Raw genomic sequence first — 18,812 nt, 5'->3', positions numbered from 1 at the left:
TAGTTTTAAATGCCTCTGGAATTTTTGGAAGTTTACTTTCTTCTATGTATTGAACAGTTCTCTCTCTTGAAGTCTCCTCTTTATCATACAATTCCTTATAGTATTCCTTAATTATCTTTTTTATTTCTTCATTTTTGTATTGTAGACAACCTTTTCCATTTACTAAGTTATGTATTATTTTCTTCTCTTTCTGTTTTTGAAGTTTATAAACTAACCATCTTCCTGGTTTATTAACATTTATCTCTTTATCTGTTCTGCCAGTTTTTCTGAGTCCAACAGATTTAGTTTGTGTTTTATTATTTCCATTTCTCTTTTCAAAGTCTTTTTCTGTGGAGTTTTTTGTAGTTCTGTTTCTAACTTTCCAAATTTTCCTTTTAGGAATAGATTTTGCTGTCTTCTCTGTTTATTTTTCTTTGCCATATACATTATAGCTTTGCCTCTGAAGTACACTTTGGCTGTGTCCCATAGGTTCTCCTTTATCTTCTTTAAAGATGTATTCCATTTCTTTTTTCGTTAATTCTATGAATTCTTTTTCTTTTATTATAGATTGGTTTAAACTCCATCTTGGTTTTTTGTCTGTTCCTTTCCATGTCACTTTTAGAGGATTATGATCTGCCCATGTACCTATTTTTATCTCAATTCCCTGTATATCCATCCTCAATTCAGATGTCATCCAAATCATATCAATTCTTGACCAGGATTTGTGGCTATTTGAATAAAGAGTATATTGTAGGTTTTGTGGATTAATTTCTCTCCAGGCATCTTGTATTCAAATTTCCTCTGCCATATCAAAAAATGTCTTAGGTAATCTTCTTCCGGATTTTCCTGTTTTGTTGCTTTTGTAATCCATTGTTCCGTCTACTAGCGCATTAAAGTCCCCTATTGATGTAGATATATTTCAACCATCACAATTCTTCCTTCTTCATCTGAGTACACTAATTTGGAATCTATTGTCTCTTTAACATTATACAGCAAACCCTCTTTTTTCTGTTGTGCTGATGTATAATAAAGCTTCCCAATTTCTGAGTGTTCCAGTAGTTTATAATGTTTTTTATGTGTGTCTCTTGCAAACAAATTATGTCTATATTCAATTTATGTAATTTCCTAAAGATTTTATTTCTTTTTGATAGGGAGTTTAGTCCATTTACATTTACTGAAAAGATTCCATTTTCTTTCTCCATTTCCATTTCCATTATTTATATTTAGGTGTAGTTGATCTTGTAATCCTTTGTTCTCTGGCAGTTCCTTCACCTTTACCCTCTTGTTCATTTTTCTCCTTCTGTTGTTCTGCTTGTGCAGTTGCTCCTTGGGCCGTCTCTTCCGTTTATTTCTCCCCTTATCGTTGTTGCACTCCTTCATCCAAAATTGCTCTGTTCCCTACTAAGAAATCTTCTGCTTTCCAAATTGAATCCAGTCGATATCTTGTGTTGTTCCAATTTATTAGAATACCTTCTGGCATTAGCCATCTGAAATTTATGCATTTGGCAATCAATTTTATGGTTAAGAAATAGTAGTGTCTCCGAGTATCTCTTACTCTCTTGGGTATCTGCTTTAGGACCACAATTTCTTTGTTTTTGTATTGTAATGGTTCCTCTCTCACTTTCTGAAGCACTTCATCTCTTGTTGTTTTCTTTATGAATCTTACATGTACTTCTCTTGGTAGTCTGTTTTTTCTTGCATAGCTCGAATTCATGCAAAATATTTCATCAATCTCATTTTGCATTTTGGCTCTATCAGCTTTTAGAGCCTCCACCAACAGCTCAATAATCACAATTGTTATATTTTCTTCTCTATCCTCAGGGATATTTTGGAATCTCGAATAGTGTTCCACTTTTCCCATTTCTACCATTGCCATTGCCCACTCTAGCTCTTGATTTGCTTGTTCTAGTTCTTCATTTTTTTGTAATAACATTTCTACCTTTTATCCTCAGTTTTGTTTTCCATTTCCTGGATTTTCTGTTCATTTTTAATAATCGTTTGATTTTGGGCTTCAAATTGAGCCTTTATGTCCAGACGTTCTTCACTTACTTTCTCCAGTTTACTTTGTGTCTCTTCATGATTTGTTTGTGTCACTTCCTGACTTTTTTGCATCATCTGTTGAATCAGTTTTAATGAATCTGATTTATTCTATGCCTTCTAATATGCCTTGCTAAGACTGCACTAACAGGCAGAAGACACAATCCACTAACAACATTATCTATCATGGAATGGTTTGTTTCTGATATATCCTCCTCAGAGCTGAATTATAGGCATGGTCTAACCGATGATAAAGTCACTTAAGTCCCTTGAAGAACCACTTTAACCTCACCATTAAAGTCAGAGGATTTTAAACGTGTTTAACTTTGTTTGCATCACACATTGCATGTATTTCATCCAAAGTCAAAAACTGAGGAGGAAATCCTCTTTTCCCTCCTTTTCTACTATGTGTGTCCTTAGCCACACTGAAACAAGTATACATGTGAGAATAATTTTATGCATGTAAACCTAAAAGTAAACATTCTGTGGAACAATACAATTCAAACATCAGATCTGTTTTACAGCAGTATTTCAGATTTCCCAGTAGATTTGATCCTGAATAAAGTACATAATGAATGTAATTCCCCCTCCCACTGCCTTTTGTATGTCAGTTTCAACATCAGGCTGTTTGATGAAAGGATTCTGGTTAGCAATTTATATCCTATTTTCACCTATTATGATTCTTTTTCTGCTGCCTTCGGAAATGTTACTATTTTCATATTACAACTGCCTAGCTGATCTGGCATTTCCCTCCTGTCTTTTCTGCCTACTTTTTTCCACTACACATTTCATTCAATATTGTTGAACTTCTTGCCATACAAATGACATCCAGAAACTTGCCATATATAGTCATCTTAATGACTTCAGCAATTTATTTCATGTCTGGGCTTTGAACCACAATGTAAGTGCTAAAGAGTCAAGTAGAGTTTTCAAGCATATTTTCCAGCTTTCTCTTTCTATTTTTATGCATGCTCTCCACTTAATGGATTTTGTTTGCTCTAGCTTTGCAGAGAACCTAAATATAGCTTCTGACAAAGCATGAGGCAGCAGTGTATTCATATAATGCAAAAAGAGATTCATCAATATTTAAACAATTCTAATTAGCAAGAAAATGCTAATATGAACCTTGACACTTAGGTACATCTGGCTAAGGACTTTATTTCTCTGCTGAACTTTATGTGCAAAATTTAGAATTCATTAGTCTCATAGACACTGATCTTCTGCAGTAATTATATCATGTTTTTGGACTTTTCTGTTTCCTTTTAATTATTCCAATGTGATCAGGAAAGGCAATTATTTATTTTTATTTATTTGTAAAATTTATTGGCTGCCCATCTTACCACAAGATAACTCTGGGCAGATTAGTAAATCTCACTAATCCAGGGAAACGCAGTGAAATCCTTGCACTTCATTATTTTAATATTATCTAGCCTATGGTTTTATACTTACTTTCAACACAAAAACCGAACTGTGAAAATCTTGAAAAGTAAAGCCTTTTTTATTTTTGATAACAGTCTGTGTATCTTGATTTAAGTCTTGCAAGTATGTTATCAAAGTCAACAACTTTACTCGCTAATCTCCAAAGCCAAGTGGTTTTGTGGATGCAGTATTGCTTTATCAACTATATGTGAAAATAGGAGACTAGTGCTTGAGTTATTTGACCATTCCCTAGGCAGCATTTCTTGGCCCATTCTCCCAAGATCTTACCCTCATACCATTACAATTCTAAAACATAGGCACTGCCATAGAATGTAGTATCTAAGAAACTCAATAGTATGTACTTCATAGAAATGAGGAATTATCTGCAGTTCTTCTGAGACACGCAAATCAAGTGAACAAATTCTGGTTGGACAAAATGTTCCTGAAGATATTTTGGTGCCAAATGATGGTGGGCTTTATAGGTAATAATCAGCACTTTGAACTGTATTTAGAAGCTAATAGAAAGCCAGTATAGGACACTAATATGTTTGTGTAACAAGTGTCAGTGAGTAAACAGGTTACTGCATTTTGGATGAATTAAACTTTCCTATGTTATTCAGCATATGTTATTCCAGAGAATAGCTAGAAGAGATAAGAATGCCTTCTTAAATGAACAATGCAAAGAAATAGAAGAAAACAATTGAATAGGGAGGACCAGAGATCTCTTCAAGAAAATTGGAGAGATGAAGGGAATGTTTCATGCAAAAATGGGCATGATAAAGGACCAAAATGGCAGGGACCTAACAGAGGCAGAAGAGATTAAGAAGAGGTGGCAAAATTACACAGAAGAACTATACAAGAATGAGCTTAACATCCCTGATAACCACGATGAGGTGATCACTGACTTTGAGCCAGACATCCTAGAATGTGAAGTGAAGTGGGCCTTAGGAAAGCTGAGCAACAACAAAGCTAGTGGAGGTGACAGTATTCCAGCTGAGCTATTCAAAATCTTAAAAGACGATGCAGTAAAAGTGCTACACTCAATTTGCCAGCAAATTTGGAAAACTCAACAGTGGCCACAGGATTGGAAAAGATCAGTTTACATTCCAATTCCAAAGAAAGGCAATGCCAAAGAATGTTCAAACTATCACACCATTGCACTCATTTCACATGCTAGTAAAGTTATGCTTAAAATCCTACAAGCTAGACTCTAGCAGTATGTGGATTGAGAACTACCAGAAGTACAGGCAGGATTTCGAAGAGGCAGAGGAACTAGAGATCAAATTGCCCACATACACTAGATCATGGAGGAAGCTAGGGAGTTCCAGAAAAACATCTACTTCTGCTTCATTGACTATGCTAAAGCCTTTGATTGTGTGGATCACAACAAATTGTGGCAAGTTCTTAAAGAGATGGGAGTACCAGACCATCTTATTTGTCTCTTGAGAAACCTATATGCGGGTCAAGAAGCAACAGTGAGAGCTAGACATGGAACCACTGATTGGTTCAAAATTGAGAAAGGAGTCCAACAAGGCTGTATACTGTCGCCCTGCCTATTTAACTTATATGCAGAGCACATCATGAGAAAGGCAGGGCTAGATGAATCAAAAGTTGGAATTAAGATTGCCGGGCAAAATATCAACAACCTAAGATATGCAGATGATACCACTTAATGACAGAAAGTGAAGAGGAACAAAAGAGCCTCATGATGCGGGTGAAGAAGGAGAGTGGAAAAGTTGGCTTGAAACTCAACTTTAAGAAAATGAAGATCATGGCATCTGTCCCTCTCAATTTCTGGCAAATAGATGGGGAAGAAATGGAGGTAGTGACAGATTTTATTTTCCTGGGCTCCAAGATCACCACAGATGGGAACTGCAGCCAAGAAATTAAAAGACACTTGCTCCTGGGGAGGAAAGCTCTGGCAAATCTAGACAGCACACTAAAAAGCAGAGACATCACCCTGCCAACAAAAGTGTGTATAGTCAAGAACATGGTTTTCCCAATTGCAATGTATGGCTGTGAAAGTTGGACCATAAAAAAGGCTGAGCGCCAAAGAATTGAGGCCTTTGAACTATGGTGCTGGAGAAGACTCCTGTGAGTCCCCTGGACTGCAAGGGGATCAGACTGGTCAGTCGTAGAGGAGATCAACCCTGACTGCTCTTTAGAAGGCCAGATCCTGAAGTTGAAACTCAAATACTTTGGCTACCTAATGAGAAGGAAGGACTCACTGGAGAAGAGCCCAATGCTGGGAAAGATTGAGGGCAATAGAAGAAGGGGATGACAGAGAATGAGGTGGCTGGATGGAGTCACTGAAGCAGTAGGCTTGAGCTTAAATGGACTCCAGAAGATGGTAGAGGACAGGAACGCCTGAAGGAATGTTGTCCATGGGGTTGCGATGGATTGGACACGACTTCGCAACTAACAACAACAAATGTTATTCAACAGAAATAGTTGCAGTAGTTCAGCCACATGGTGATAAGGATATGAATAATTGTTGAGCCTATAAACATAGCAAGTTTAATAAGATATCATCCTATAATAAGGTTATTGAGAGCCATGGAAGTGACCTTAGAGAATGTATGCAGAGACAGTTACAAAAACATATATAGAAACATGCTTTAAGCCCAGAAAATAAAGAAAACATTAGGAAACAACTCAGACTGCTTTTACTCTAACTTCTTTGGGGATAAGAAGAAGGGAAAGGAAGCAGTTAGTTTTTCAAAACTCTGTTTCCATATATCAGTAAAAGGCAGTTCTAGTCAAATTTGCAGAGTCGGAAGGAAGGATAAACAATAATAGATGTTTCCATATAGGACACAAAATATACATTGTAGTAATATTTTATAACGGGCTTACAAATGGACCATCTCTACAATACTTCTGTTTTATTTTGTGTCATTAGAAATTCTATCTACTCCTTTCAGAGAGTGCAGAATAGGGTTTTGAAGTCCAATGGAAAAGTAACTATTATTGGTTTCTGTCAGTGTGCAAGAATTTATGAACTGGAATAGCCATAGCAATGAACCAGCCAGTGGGAACAGTTATTTAATTGATACACAGGATTGGCTGTGGGGGGCATGTGATCCAGCCTAGGTCTGGATGTGTCTTAGTCCTCCCTGTGTCCTGAACTCCTGAGTTAGTTGTTGTTGTTCTCTACCACATTGCCAAGAACTGAATGAAACTGTATGTGTCATGTTTATATAGGGCCGGCCTAGACTGGTTGTCTCCAGCTGGCTAAGTAGGTCTTTGGGCGGGAAACCACTGGTTTAAAACTATAGGTCGCCGCCTATTGGCCAACCATATAAATAGCTGCGCAGCAGCTCCTATTTTGCTTCTGTTATGTTCTGACCTTCAATAAAGCCATTGCTGTTCGAACCTCCCGTCTCGCTCAATGCCTGCAAAGAACCGGCTACACAACAGCTTCTATAACCAGTTATTCTTTTATTGAATAAGAGAATAAACAGCTATGATAAACTTTGCATGCTATCAGTGGGGATAGTTTCAATCTGCCTTCTCACATGCTCAGTGTAGATCTAAGCTGTTAGGGAGTTGGGGAGGGCAAATAGAGTGTCAGCTTTTTTTGACATATTTCAGGCTGAACACATGAAAGACTCTTTTTGGAATTTTTTATTTAGCATCATCATCCATTTAGGTGTGCTTTTAATTTGTGATTTTAACACAGGATAACCAACTTATTAGCAAGGGAAAAACAAGTTGACAGGTCATTAAAAACATTTATGCATCATGTCAAGCCATTAAAAGCATGTTTTAGTGCTCAGTGTACAGATTATGAAACTAGAAACCTTTATTAAGCCTTCAGGATATTACATTATTAGAGGACTGAACCACCACAAACAGTTTCAATATAGTAGTTTAGAGATTAAAAAGCAAGTTCCCCCTTCTAAATGAAAATGTATTACCCCAAAGTGAACAAATCAATAAACAATTTCATTAAAATTGCAGATGCTAATTTATATGCAGAGACAGAAAGGTAGAAATAATTACTACAACTGAAAGCAAAATACAATGCCTATTAGTATACCAGATAAAATTATAACAAGGAAACTGGTGTAACTGCATATGGTAAGAATTAAAAAATATATTCTTTAAAAGGGATAAAAACAAAAGAAAAAAGGTATATTATCTTAAGAAAGAATAAATAGTTTAAACTTCCATACTCCATATGATTAGTGCAGATAAAAGTAGTAATCTATTAGGTAGAAATGTTTCAATATGGTTAAAATATATCCATAATTGTAAATTTTTTCATTTATTGTTACATTTTCAGCCATATTTTTAATACTAAAAGATGTTTACAGACTTTCAGTGTTTCTTCAATAATAGCTGACAATGAGAATTAAATCATTTTTTTATGTTGTATGTATTTACATGCTTTAAAAACACGACACAGAGAATGGAGGCCTGAAGTAATGCGAGATCACGTGAGATCAGTGGTACAAAATCTCACATTTCTGATCTCGCATGATCTCATGGTACTTTAGGCCTCTGTTCTCTGCAGAGAGGGATGTTTCTGTGGAGGCTGGATCTGGGTGCCGGAGGTCTTTTACAGGCTGCTTGTGCCCGGATCTGAGGCCAGGGGAGGCTTCTACATGCATTGTATGCCCGACCCAAGAACCATAGGCCTTTCCCAGGCCACTGCCACCAAGATCTGAGGCTGGGGAGTGCTTCCATGGCCCTCTGGAGGCTGGATTGGGGCATCAGAGGCCTTTTACAGGCCGCTGCCACCCAGATCAGAGACTGGGAGACACTTCCGCGGCCCTACAGATGCTGGATTAGGGCATTGGAGACCTTTTCCAGGTTGCTGCCATCTGAATCTGAGGCTGGGGGACACTTCTGAGGCCCTCCAGATGCCCGATCCAGGCACTGGAGGTCTTTTCCAAGCTGTTGCTGCCCGGATCTAATACTAGGGGAATGCTTTTGTGGCCCTCCAGATGCCCAATTGGGGTGTCGGAAGCCTTTTCCAGGCTGCTGCTGCCTGGAAATGGGCATCAGGAGGGCTGCGGAAGTATCCCCTGGCCTCAGATCTGGGCAGCAGCGGCCTACAAAAGGCCTCTGGTGCCTGGATCCAGCCTCTGAAAGCATGCAGAAGTGTCTTCCAGCCTCACTTCCAGGCAGCAGTAGGAACCATGGCAGAAAGGATACGGATCTTTTCAAGGTGAGTCCGGCGTGGCATGAAGGGAGGGGGAAACATGAGGTATCTTAGTGGGTCAGGGAGGCCTTGGGGGCCTGTTCCATCACTTCACCACCCTGATATACCTCATATTCACTTTGTTATGTACTGGGCTCTCGTGATACACCACGTGGGTTGCTGGAGCAGCTAACGGCTCTCCAGCAACCCAGACTACCAGTCTCCTGTGCTGCAATTGGCTATCCCCAGGTGGCAATGGTTGATTCAAACCTATTGGCTGCCGCCTAGGGGCTAGACTATATATTGCGGCTGGTTGCAGCTTTTGCCTCAGTACAGTTCCAGCATGAAATAAAGTATGAGTTATCCTGTACTCAGCTTCGCGTCTTCATTTCTGCACCAAAGAACCCACTATTTAACAGTGGAACGAAGGTGGGATCCTGCTTTGCTGACTAAGAGCTGAAGTCCACGAGGGAAAGGCAGCACATGCCGGAGAGAAGAGGCAACTTCCCCCCCTTAAGGCTGGCTAGCAAGCTACACTGGTGACCTCGTGCTCAGTGGACGCATTCCCTGAGCCTAGAAGCAGGATCCGAAGATCACAGGAACCAGAAAGAAGAATGCCAAAGGATGGCAAATTAAGAGAATTCGACATGAAACACCCGGAGGAATGGCCATCTTATCTCTGGCAAGTAGAAAACTACCTCAGAGCCAATCAGATCATGGAAGAAGGACTGAAGGCTGCTACGCTACTTTGCGTTTCCAGCCCAGCAACCTTTGATTTGTCTGAGAATCTTTTTGTGCTGACACCAATCGAAGCGGTCTCCTACACAGATCTAAAAATGAAGCTAACAGGGCACTTCCAGCCCAAGATATCTGAGATGGCTTGGCGGTTCAAGTTTGACCAGAGAGTGCAGCTACCCGGGAAGACAGCTTCAGAGTTAATAGCGGGCCTAAGACAGGCCGCATGCCTATGCAAGTTCTCAAATTTAGAAAAACAACTAAGAGACCGGCTCGTCTGTGGCCTATGGGACAGAACACTTCAGCAGAGACTCTTTGCTAGACCCAATTTAACGTTTTCTGAAGCACAGGATGAGGTGATGGCCACCAAAGCCGCCGCGGGCGCAGTGCAGACAGTTCAGCCTGCCAAATCTTCAAAAGTCAAAGAATCAGTCCATCTTGAGGTTGCCAAATGCACCAGAGAATCGTCAGAGGAAGAAGAACCTGAAATCAACCGACTCCAAAAGCAACCCAATGCGCAACACTGCAACAGCCACCAGCGAGAGGACGGTTACAAGGCAGTTCTCTTACCAAGATGTTAGGGGTGCGGTGGCAACCATCTTCGCACCAATTGCAAATTTCATTCGGCCACATGTAGAACTTGCGGAACGACAGGCCACATGGCGGTGGTTTGCAGAGTCCATCAGAGAGACTGGCCACCCAAACACCAGTCAGAAGAACCGACTAGGAGAGGTACTGGGGCCCAGAGTCCAGTTAGTGTGGGATTCTTCAGAAGCCATAGAAGCATATGCCGTACCGGGGCTCAACGCCCCCTAAAACCCAAACTTAAGCTCTTGGTAGAGCTACAAGGAGTTCCATGTAAGATGGAATTAGACTCCGGCTCTGCAGTCTCAATTATTTCTCAAGACACTTTTAACTTCATGTGTAGGTGCAGTAACAATTGGGCCAAACTAAGACAATCAGATATAATTTTAACGGATTTTCAAAATGCTCACGTAAAGTTAAGGGAGAAGCCACCTTGTTGGTTAAGTTTAAAGTGTTTTTGGGGCACCTGGATGTAATAGTAGTTGGGGGCCAGAGAACGAGTCTCATTGGACTCGATTGGTTTGATGCCTTAGGTATTCAGATTACTGGCATAAACCGGACACAAACTGCAGACCTCATGTCAGTGTGTGAGGAATATGCAGATGTTTTTGACTCAACCCTAGGTACATACACAGGCCCGCCTATCTCATTGAAGTTAGATCCCAGCGTAGTCCCAATCAGGGTTAAGCCTCGCAGGGTCCCCTTTGCCTTAAAACATAAAATTGATTCCGAAATCGATAAGCTTGTAGAACAGGGTGTGTTGCAGCCTGTTGATGGGGGGGAGTGGGAAACTCCTATAGTCACTCCACTTAAAGCCAATGGGGAAATTCACATTTGTGCTGACTATAAATGCACATTAAATAAGGCCCTCAAGCAACACACTTACCCGGTCCCAGTGGTCAAGCATATTTTAGCCTCCTTGCAAGGAGGTACTATTTTTGCTAAACTTGATTTAGCACAGGCCTATCAGCAATTGCCGGTTGATGAGGCCACAGCCGCAGCTCAAATGATCGTGACTCACAGAGGGGCATTCAAGGTTAAACACTTACAGTTTGGAGTCAGTGTTGCACCAGGTATTTTCCAGGGGATCATGGAGCGTACTCTCAAGGGCATTCAGGGCATCTGCCCTTATTTTGATGATGTCCTTATTGCAGGGGAATTCCCAGAAGTGTTGGCCAGTAGGCTCAGGGCTGTTTTGCAGAGGCTTCGTGAAGCAGGCCTCAAATTAAAAAAGAACAAATGTTGTATTAGGGTTTCTTCAACAGAATTCCTGGGTTTCTGCATTGATGCTAACGGCATTCACCCCGCTGATTCTAAAGTGAAGGCCATTAAAATGGCTCCTAGGCCCAAATCAAAAGGAGAGCTACAAGGATTCTTGGGTCTCCTAAATTTCTACCACACATTTCTACCTCATAAGGCAGCAATAGCAGAGCCCCTCCACAGGCTTCTAGACAAGAAAGCTCCATGGAAATGGACTAATTTACACGAAAAATGTTTTCAGGACTTAAAAGCACTACTGTCAGAAAAGTCCACTGTAACTCACTACAAAGAATCTAAACCTGTATGTCTTGCATGTGATGCATCTCTCTATGGGGTGGGGGCAGTTTTGAGCCACATAGAGAAAAATGGGAATCAGGTCCCATTTTAGGCATTTTACTCAAGGACTTTGTCCTCTGCTGAGCACAACTATGCTCAGATTGACAAAGAGGCCCTGGCCATCATTGCTGGAATAAAAAAATAATAATGATTATTTATATGGCAGGGATTTCATGGTCTACACTGACCACAAACCTCTGTTGGGACTGTTCACAACAGACAAAGAAACCCCCCACATACTATCTCCAAGAATGTTGAGATGGTCTATTTTCCTATCTGCATACAATTTTAAATTAGTTCACAAACCAGGCAAGGAAATGGGCCATGCTGATGGCCTCAGCAGACTACCACTGTCACTAATGGATCCAGATCCAGCTCTTGCTGCTAGAATATTGTCCATACAGGACATACCTGAGTTTCCCCTCCATGGAGGGGACATTGCTGCTGAAACTGCCACAGATAAAATACTTAGTAGAGTGTTGTCATGGGTATACATGGGCTGGTTGGAAAAAAGTCCAGGCTCAGAATTTCAGAGCTATTTTGTCAGGAGGCATGAGTTATCTGCCCATAAAGGGTGCATTTTATGGGGAAACAGAGTCATAATTCCCACTTCCCTAAGAGACAGGGTTTTACAATCTTTACACGAAGGCCATCCAGGCATTGTCAGAATGAAAGCTTTAACTAGAAGCTACCTCTGGTGGCCTGGCCTTGATAAGGCCATTAAGGCTCCAGTTCACAGGTGGGAGGAAACGCACACTCCATGGTCTAGGGTTCACATAGACTACACTGGGCCTTTTCAAGGACAGCTCTTCCTTATAGTAGTGGATAGCCACTCCAAATGGCTGGAAGTAATTCCAGTTCCTAACATGACTACTGCTAGGACCATCCAGGTGCTGAGAAAACTCTTTGCCACACATGGGTTGCCTGATGTCTTAGTTTCAGACAATGGGGCCGAATTCACTGCTGCTGAATTTCAGGCTTTCCTTAGAGCTAATCTCATCAGACATGCAACATCTGTGCCTTTTCATCCATCTTCTAATGGTCAAGCTGAACGCATGGTGAGGACAATGAAGGAGGCATTCAAGTGCATTGTCACAGGTGACTGGCATCACAGATTGGCAGATTTTTTACTCTGCCAGCATTCTACGGCCTGCACTGCTACAGGTAAAAGTCCTGCAGAACTACATTGGGGGAGGCGTTTGAGTACTAAACTGGACAGGTTGCATCCAGACAGAGTGGCAGCAGAAGCCTCTCTACCACACTTAATGAGCTGCTTGCATTTTAACAAGCAGGGAGTGATCTCATTCAATGTACAAGATTCACTCCTACGAGTTTCAAGTTACGGATGGAATGGGCAGTCTCCATTCCATTCATAACTCAAGGACTACCTATACTTCTTTGTGGCTTATTCAGCTTAGGCCCTTGCTATATGGTTTATTTGATCTACACATTATTGCTACATTAAAGTTGCACGTACATTCCAAAAAACTGTCTGGGTCATAAGCCAGTAACCCTCTTTTTTAGGGGACTGAGGAACATAGATGAAATTGATATTATTTTTGTGACCTTTACAATGATTTCAAACAATAACCCGATACTTTCAGATCTAAGAAGGGCTCTTAAAAAGAGAGCACACCAAACATTTCTTCACAATCTATCTCACAATGAGGCATTAACATTGTCCCTGATCCATCACATTAGCTGCCTCCTATGGTAGCTGCTCAAAGGAAGCAAGAGGAACAAGGATCCAGCCCATAAATAGCATCTTCAAGACCACCCTATCCACTTCATCAGAGGTCACAGCTCAAAAAATATTCCAGGTAACGAAACAAGATGATGTCTGCAGCCTACCCAAGATTTAAGCAAATCTAAGCTAAATGTCAGCAAAAGAGTGTGCTAATTGATTACAGGTCCCTGATGTAGATCTTTCCTAATAGGTAATTGCAGCCTCAAGATTAATTGCTGATGAAATAAGAGGGGAGAAGTAGTGGTGCTTTGCTTCTCTTACCACTATGTAATAGACCCAAATGTGGCTACATATTCATGCGTGGTCAGATTGTCTTTTGGATGTTTTCCATCAGTGGTCTTAGTAGTGCTTCTGCTGCTTTATTTCCCACAGGTTATCAGTAAACTAAGGAGCCATCAGGAATGATGCAACAGAGATTGCTTGAGGGATACTTTGGCAAAAGCTTGGGTCATCTCATCATGCCAAAAGTGAATCAGGCCTTTAACAAATTCATTTGTTCCCCAAACACTCACTGGAAGTTATCTAGATTCATGAGGTGTCAGAGGTGGGATTTTTCAATTAGTTCCAGTCTTACATAATCAGCTGCATCTAAATCAGGAAGTGATCTGACCATGCAAAGGGCCAGTGATAATGACCTTCTCATTCAGATCACAAAGCAATAGCAAAGTTCAAAGAGTGCTGGCTTATATGTATTGGGCCTGAGATTTCCATGGAGACCATGAACTCATGCGTTTGATTTGATCTGATATCCCTAACATATAGGTTGAACTCCCCCAATACCAAAGGTATGGAATTTTCACTACCAGTTCAACAATCAGATCCAGAAGCCAGAGAGGAACCCAGCTAAGCAACAAGATGGCTAGTACACCAAGAAGTTCCCTAGCTTGACTCTGTAGGACAATTCAACACTTAAGCACTCACATCCTGTCATTACAAGAACAGAAACATTGGTTACAGAAAAGATCTCTTGAAAGATGAATATTGTTGTGTAGTGGGTTCTGGAGAGCAGGAAGGACGCCAAGACGATGAGTACAGCATAGCAGCTCTTTATTAGGTTAAGGGACTGTACTGGGGAATAGGGGCTACCTGCACTCTTTATATACCTGGCCAGTACTTGGCCAGGTACTCAACCAACCAATCGGTTTGAACCTCTGTTTCCCGCCGAAATGCTTCCCGCCAAAACAGTTACAGTTCAACGCCTCCTGGTGGTTACTCTTATACACAGCTTTAGGTGTTGCAATAAAGCTTAATACATAACACCCCTTCCCTCTTAAGGATGAACCTATATACACAAACAATGAACATTCATGACAACCAACTTCCCAATGGACCCAGCCAGCCGGCTTCCCTTATTTGCGCACATAGTCCGTGAGGTACACGGGTGGCCTCTGGGGCCTAGATGAACATCTTAAGGTTTCTTCCCCCTTGTGGTCTGGTGCCTTACTCTGCGTGTCCTGGGTGTCCAAGTTCTCCTGAACTGGAGAGTCAGCAGGTAAGCTCTGGCTGACCGTTTCTGGTGGACCCACCCCATAGTCAGACCCTGTGGCAGGGTTAGCCCTGCGGTCCTGGGAGGGTTGCTGTCCGGGTTGATTGGGGTTCTCCTGGTCCTCCACGGGCTCGGACGCAGTTGTTTGTTGGTGGTGCTGGTAGGGGGAATGTGAGCTAGCTTGTGTGCCAGCTTGGAAACTCAATGAGGGGTAATTTTCCCCATGGTCGCTTGTTGACTGTTCTGGAACTCTTTTCCTTACTTGGTCTATATGCCGTCTGACCTGACGACCCCCCTCCACCCCTACTACGATTAGGGCCCATTTTTGTCAACCACCACCCCCAAAATCCACAAGTGTCCCAGACCGTAGTTCTTGGCCCAAACCAAGTCACCCGGGTGTAGTTCTCTTGGTGTTTTGGGCTGTGCGGCCTCAGAAGCCGCTCTGTCGGGGTGAAGCCTGTCCAATTTGGTGATGAGGCGTCTGCCCCAACGGAGCTCCGCAGGACTCTTCCCCGTGGCTGTGCATGGTGTGGTGTGCTGTGATAGTGGGAATTCCACCAACCTGTGGTGCCAATCACCGACGATAATGCGCCTGAGTGTGTCTTTGGTTGTTCTCACCATCCTTTTTGCTTGTCCATTAGTCAACGGGTGGAATGGTGTGGATGTGGCATGTCTAATCAAGTTTGCTCTCATGAAGGCCTGAAATTCAGCAGCGGTAAATTGAGCCCCATTATCTGATACTACAATGTCAGGTAGACCATGTGTGGCAAAAAGTCTCCTGAGCACTTGGATTGTTCTGGCCGTGGTCATATTTGGGACTGGCACTACCTCCAGCCATTTTGAGTGGCTGTCTACCACTATTAGGAAGAGCTGTCCTTGAAATGGACCAGTGTAATCTATATGGACCCTGGACCAGGGTGTATGTGTTGCCTCCCATTTGTGGACAGGCACTTGGGGCATCTCAGGTCTGGATCTTTGGCAAGTGTAGCATCCCTGTACCTGTTCTTCCACTGCCTTATCTAACCCAGGCCACCAAAGTGGCTCCTTGCTAACGCCTTCATGTGAACTATGCCAGGGTGCCCTTCATGTAGAGACTGCAGCACCCTATCTCTCAGTGTTGATGGTACTACTACCCCACAACAGGCATCCTTTGTGTGCGGACAATTCATGCCTTCTTACAAAACACACTTGGAATTCTGGGCCTGGACTTTTATCCTGCCACCCTGTGAATACCCAAGACTGAACTCTGCTCAGGATTTTGTCTGAGGCTGTCTCCGCTGCAACGTCCTTTGCATGGAGAGGGCATTCTGTTAGCTCTTCGATTGCCAGTATCTGTGCAGCTGGAGCCGGATCTGGTTCTATGTTTGCTAGGGGTAGCCTACTTAACCCATCTGCATGGCCCATTTCTTTCCCTGGCTTATGAATCAATTTAAAATTATACACTGATAGGAATATGGACCATCTGAGCATCCTAGGGGAGAGTATTTGTGGGGTTTGTCTGTCAGTGGTGAATAAGCCTAATAGAGGCTTATGGTCTGTAAACACTGTGAACTCCCTACCATACAGATAGTCATGGAATTTTTTGACCCCAGCCACTATTGCCAGGGCTTCCTTGTCTATCTGTGCATAGTTCCTTTCTGCCCCTGACAAGGTTCTAGAGTAGTAAGCTATGGGAACCTGTGTACCATTTCCCTCCAGATGGCTTAGCACTGCTCCCACTCCATATGGTGAAGCATCGCAAGCGATGCATATAAGCTTGGTTTCTATGAAATGGGTGACCGTGGACTTGTTGGACAGTAGAGCCTTTAGGTCCTGGAAGTTTTTGTCATGGACCTTGGTCCATTTCCATGCAGCTTTTTTATTTAGGAGTCTGTGCAGGGGTTCAGCTATGGCTGCTTTGTGGGGTAGGAAGGAGTGGTAAAAGTTTAATAATCCCAGAAAGGCTTGCAGTTACGCCTTGTTCTTGGGAGTGGGGGCCATCTTAATGGCCTTCACTTTGGATTCTGCAGGATGAATCCCGCTGGCATCGATCCTGAACCCCAAAAATTCTGTGGATGTAACCCCTATGCTGCATTTGTCCCTTTTTAGTTTGAGACCTGCAGAGTGAAGACTCTGTAAAACTGCCCTAAGTCTGTCTGCTAACACTTCCTCTTTTTCTCCAGCAATGAGGACATCATCAAAATAAGGGCATACACCTTGGATGCCCTTAAGTGTTCGCTCCATTACCTCCTGAAAAATCCCTGGCGCTACACTTAACTCCAAACTGCAGGCGGTTAACTCTGAAGGCTCCCTTATGAGTTACAATTGTTTGTGTTGCTTCTGTCTCCATGGTGACCAGCAGCTGCTGGTACGCCTACGCGAGGTCTAGTTTAGCAAAGATGGTGCCACCTTGGAGAGAAGCGAGAACATGGCTGACCATGGGGACCGGGTAAGCATGCTGGTTTAGGGCCTTATTTAAAGTCCATTTATAATCAGCACAAATACGGATCTCCCCATTAGCTTTGAGGGGGTGACTATCGGGGTCTCCCACTCTCCCCCATCTGTTGGTTGCAGGACCCCCTGTTCTACTAGTTTGTCTAGCTCCTTCTCAATTTTGTGCTTGAGTGCGAAGGGGACTCTCCTGGGTTTGATTCTAATCGGTAAGACACTGGGGTTTAATTTAAATGAAATGGGGGCCCCTGTGTACCTCCCCAGCTTAGTATCAAATACGTCTGCAAACTCTTTGCAGACAGATTCGATGTTGTTTCCCTGCACTCTGTGGATGCCAGATATTACGATGCCCAATGCTTCAAACCAGTCCAACTCAACTAAACTGGTCCTATGGCCTTCGACTACGATAACATCCAAGTGCCCCTGAAACCTCTTAAACCGCACAGAAAGGGTGGCCTCCCCCTTAACTTTTACTGGGGCATTTTGGAAGTCAGTTACCATGATGCTGGAGGGCCTCGATTTAACCCACTGCTTGCTCCGGCCGCAAACAAGTTTAAATGTCTCTTTGGAAATAATCTAGACTGCAGAGCCGGAGTCTAGCTCCATTTTACAAAGAATGCCTTGTAAATGGACTTCCAATTTTAGTTTGGGTTTAAGCAGCCGGCGGGCCCCAGTTCGGCAGATGGCCCTCTGGATTTCGAAAAACCCCACGTTTGTCGAGCTCCAGGCCCTGGTACCTTTCCACGACAAGTTCTCCGACTGTCGCTTGGGTAGGCCCTCTCGGAAACGGCTACGGCAGACCGATATGATGTGGCCCAATTTTCCGCAGGCCCGACATGTGACCGACCGGAACTTGCAGTTTGCCCATGCGTGGTTGCCTCCGCAGCCTCTGCATTTCAGGGAGGGAGCTGCCTTCGGCTGGCTCTCCCTGCGCTCGCGTCATCAATCCCATTGTTCTGTTTTCCGCTGGATCAGGTCGATATCGGGTTCTTTCTCATCTGTGTGCTCGCTGTATGTAGCGCCTTCATTGTGCACAGCTTTCTCTGGGCTGCTGGGCAGGGGAGTCTGTACCATTTGCACTGTGCCTCTGGCCGCCTCGTCGGCCAAGATCTCATCTTGGGCTTCTTGGAGTGTTATATCAGGCCTTGCAAAGAGCCTCTGCTGCAGACGCTTGTCTTGTAGGCCGCACACAAGCCTGTCCCATAGTCTCTTGTCCAGGTTGGAGAACTTGCAGAGGCAGGCGGCCTGTCGCAAGGCCACGATGAGCTCCGATGCAGATTCGCCCGGCTGTTGTACCCTCTGGTCAAAACGGAACCGCCAGGCCAGCTCAGACATTCAGGGCTTGAAATGCCCGTTCAGCTTTGTCATGAGGTCTCTGTATGAGATGGTTTTGATCGGCGTCGGTGCAAACAGGCTTTTGGCCAAGTCAAATGTGGCCGGCCCACTTATGCAAAGCAGGGTCGCCGCTTTTAAGCCGTCCTCGGCGATTTGGTTCACCCGGAAATAGTTCTCGACTTGCTCCAGGTGTGTTGGCCATCATTCAGGATGGCGGATGTCAAACTCTCTGGGCTGGCCAACCTTCGGCATCTTCCTCTTGTTCTCAGATCCTGCTCCGCCGACTCAGACGGTTGATTCTGAGTATGTGAGGC

General features: G+C 43.1%; 1 long non-coding RNA gene across 1 annotated transcript in view; it reads right to left on the bottom strand.

Moving 5' to 3' along the window:
* Positions 1–240: 240 nt before the first annotated feature.
* LOC310642151 overlaps positions 241–18,812 on the bottom strand; it is a 299,722-nt gene continuing 281,150 nt past the window's right edge. Inside the window, exon 2 of the long non-coding RNA XR_014492837.1 lies at positions 241–439. This is a non-coding gene — a long non-coding RNA (uncharacterized lncRNA). The remainder of the gene's footprint in view (positions 440–18,812) is intronic.

The sequence above is a fragment of the Vipera ursinii genome, assembly GCF_947247035.1.
Source record: "Vipera ursinii genome assembly, chromosome: 6".
Classification (NCBI taxonomy): domain Eukaryota; kingdom Metazoa; phylum Chordata; class Lepidosauria; order Squamata; family Viperidae; genus Vipera; species Vipera ursinii.
This window is presented reverse-complemented; position numbering and strand designations above follow the sequence as displayed.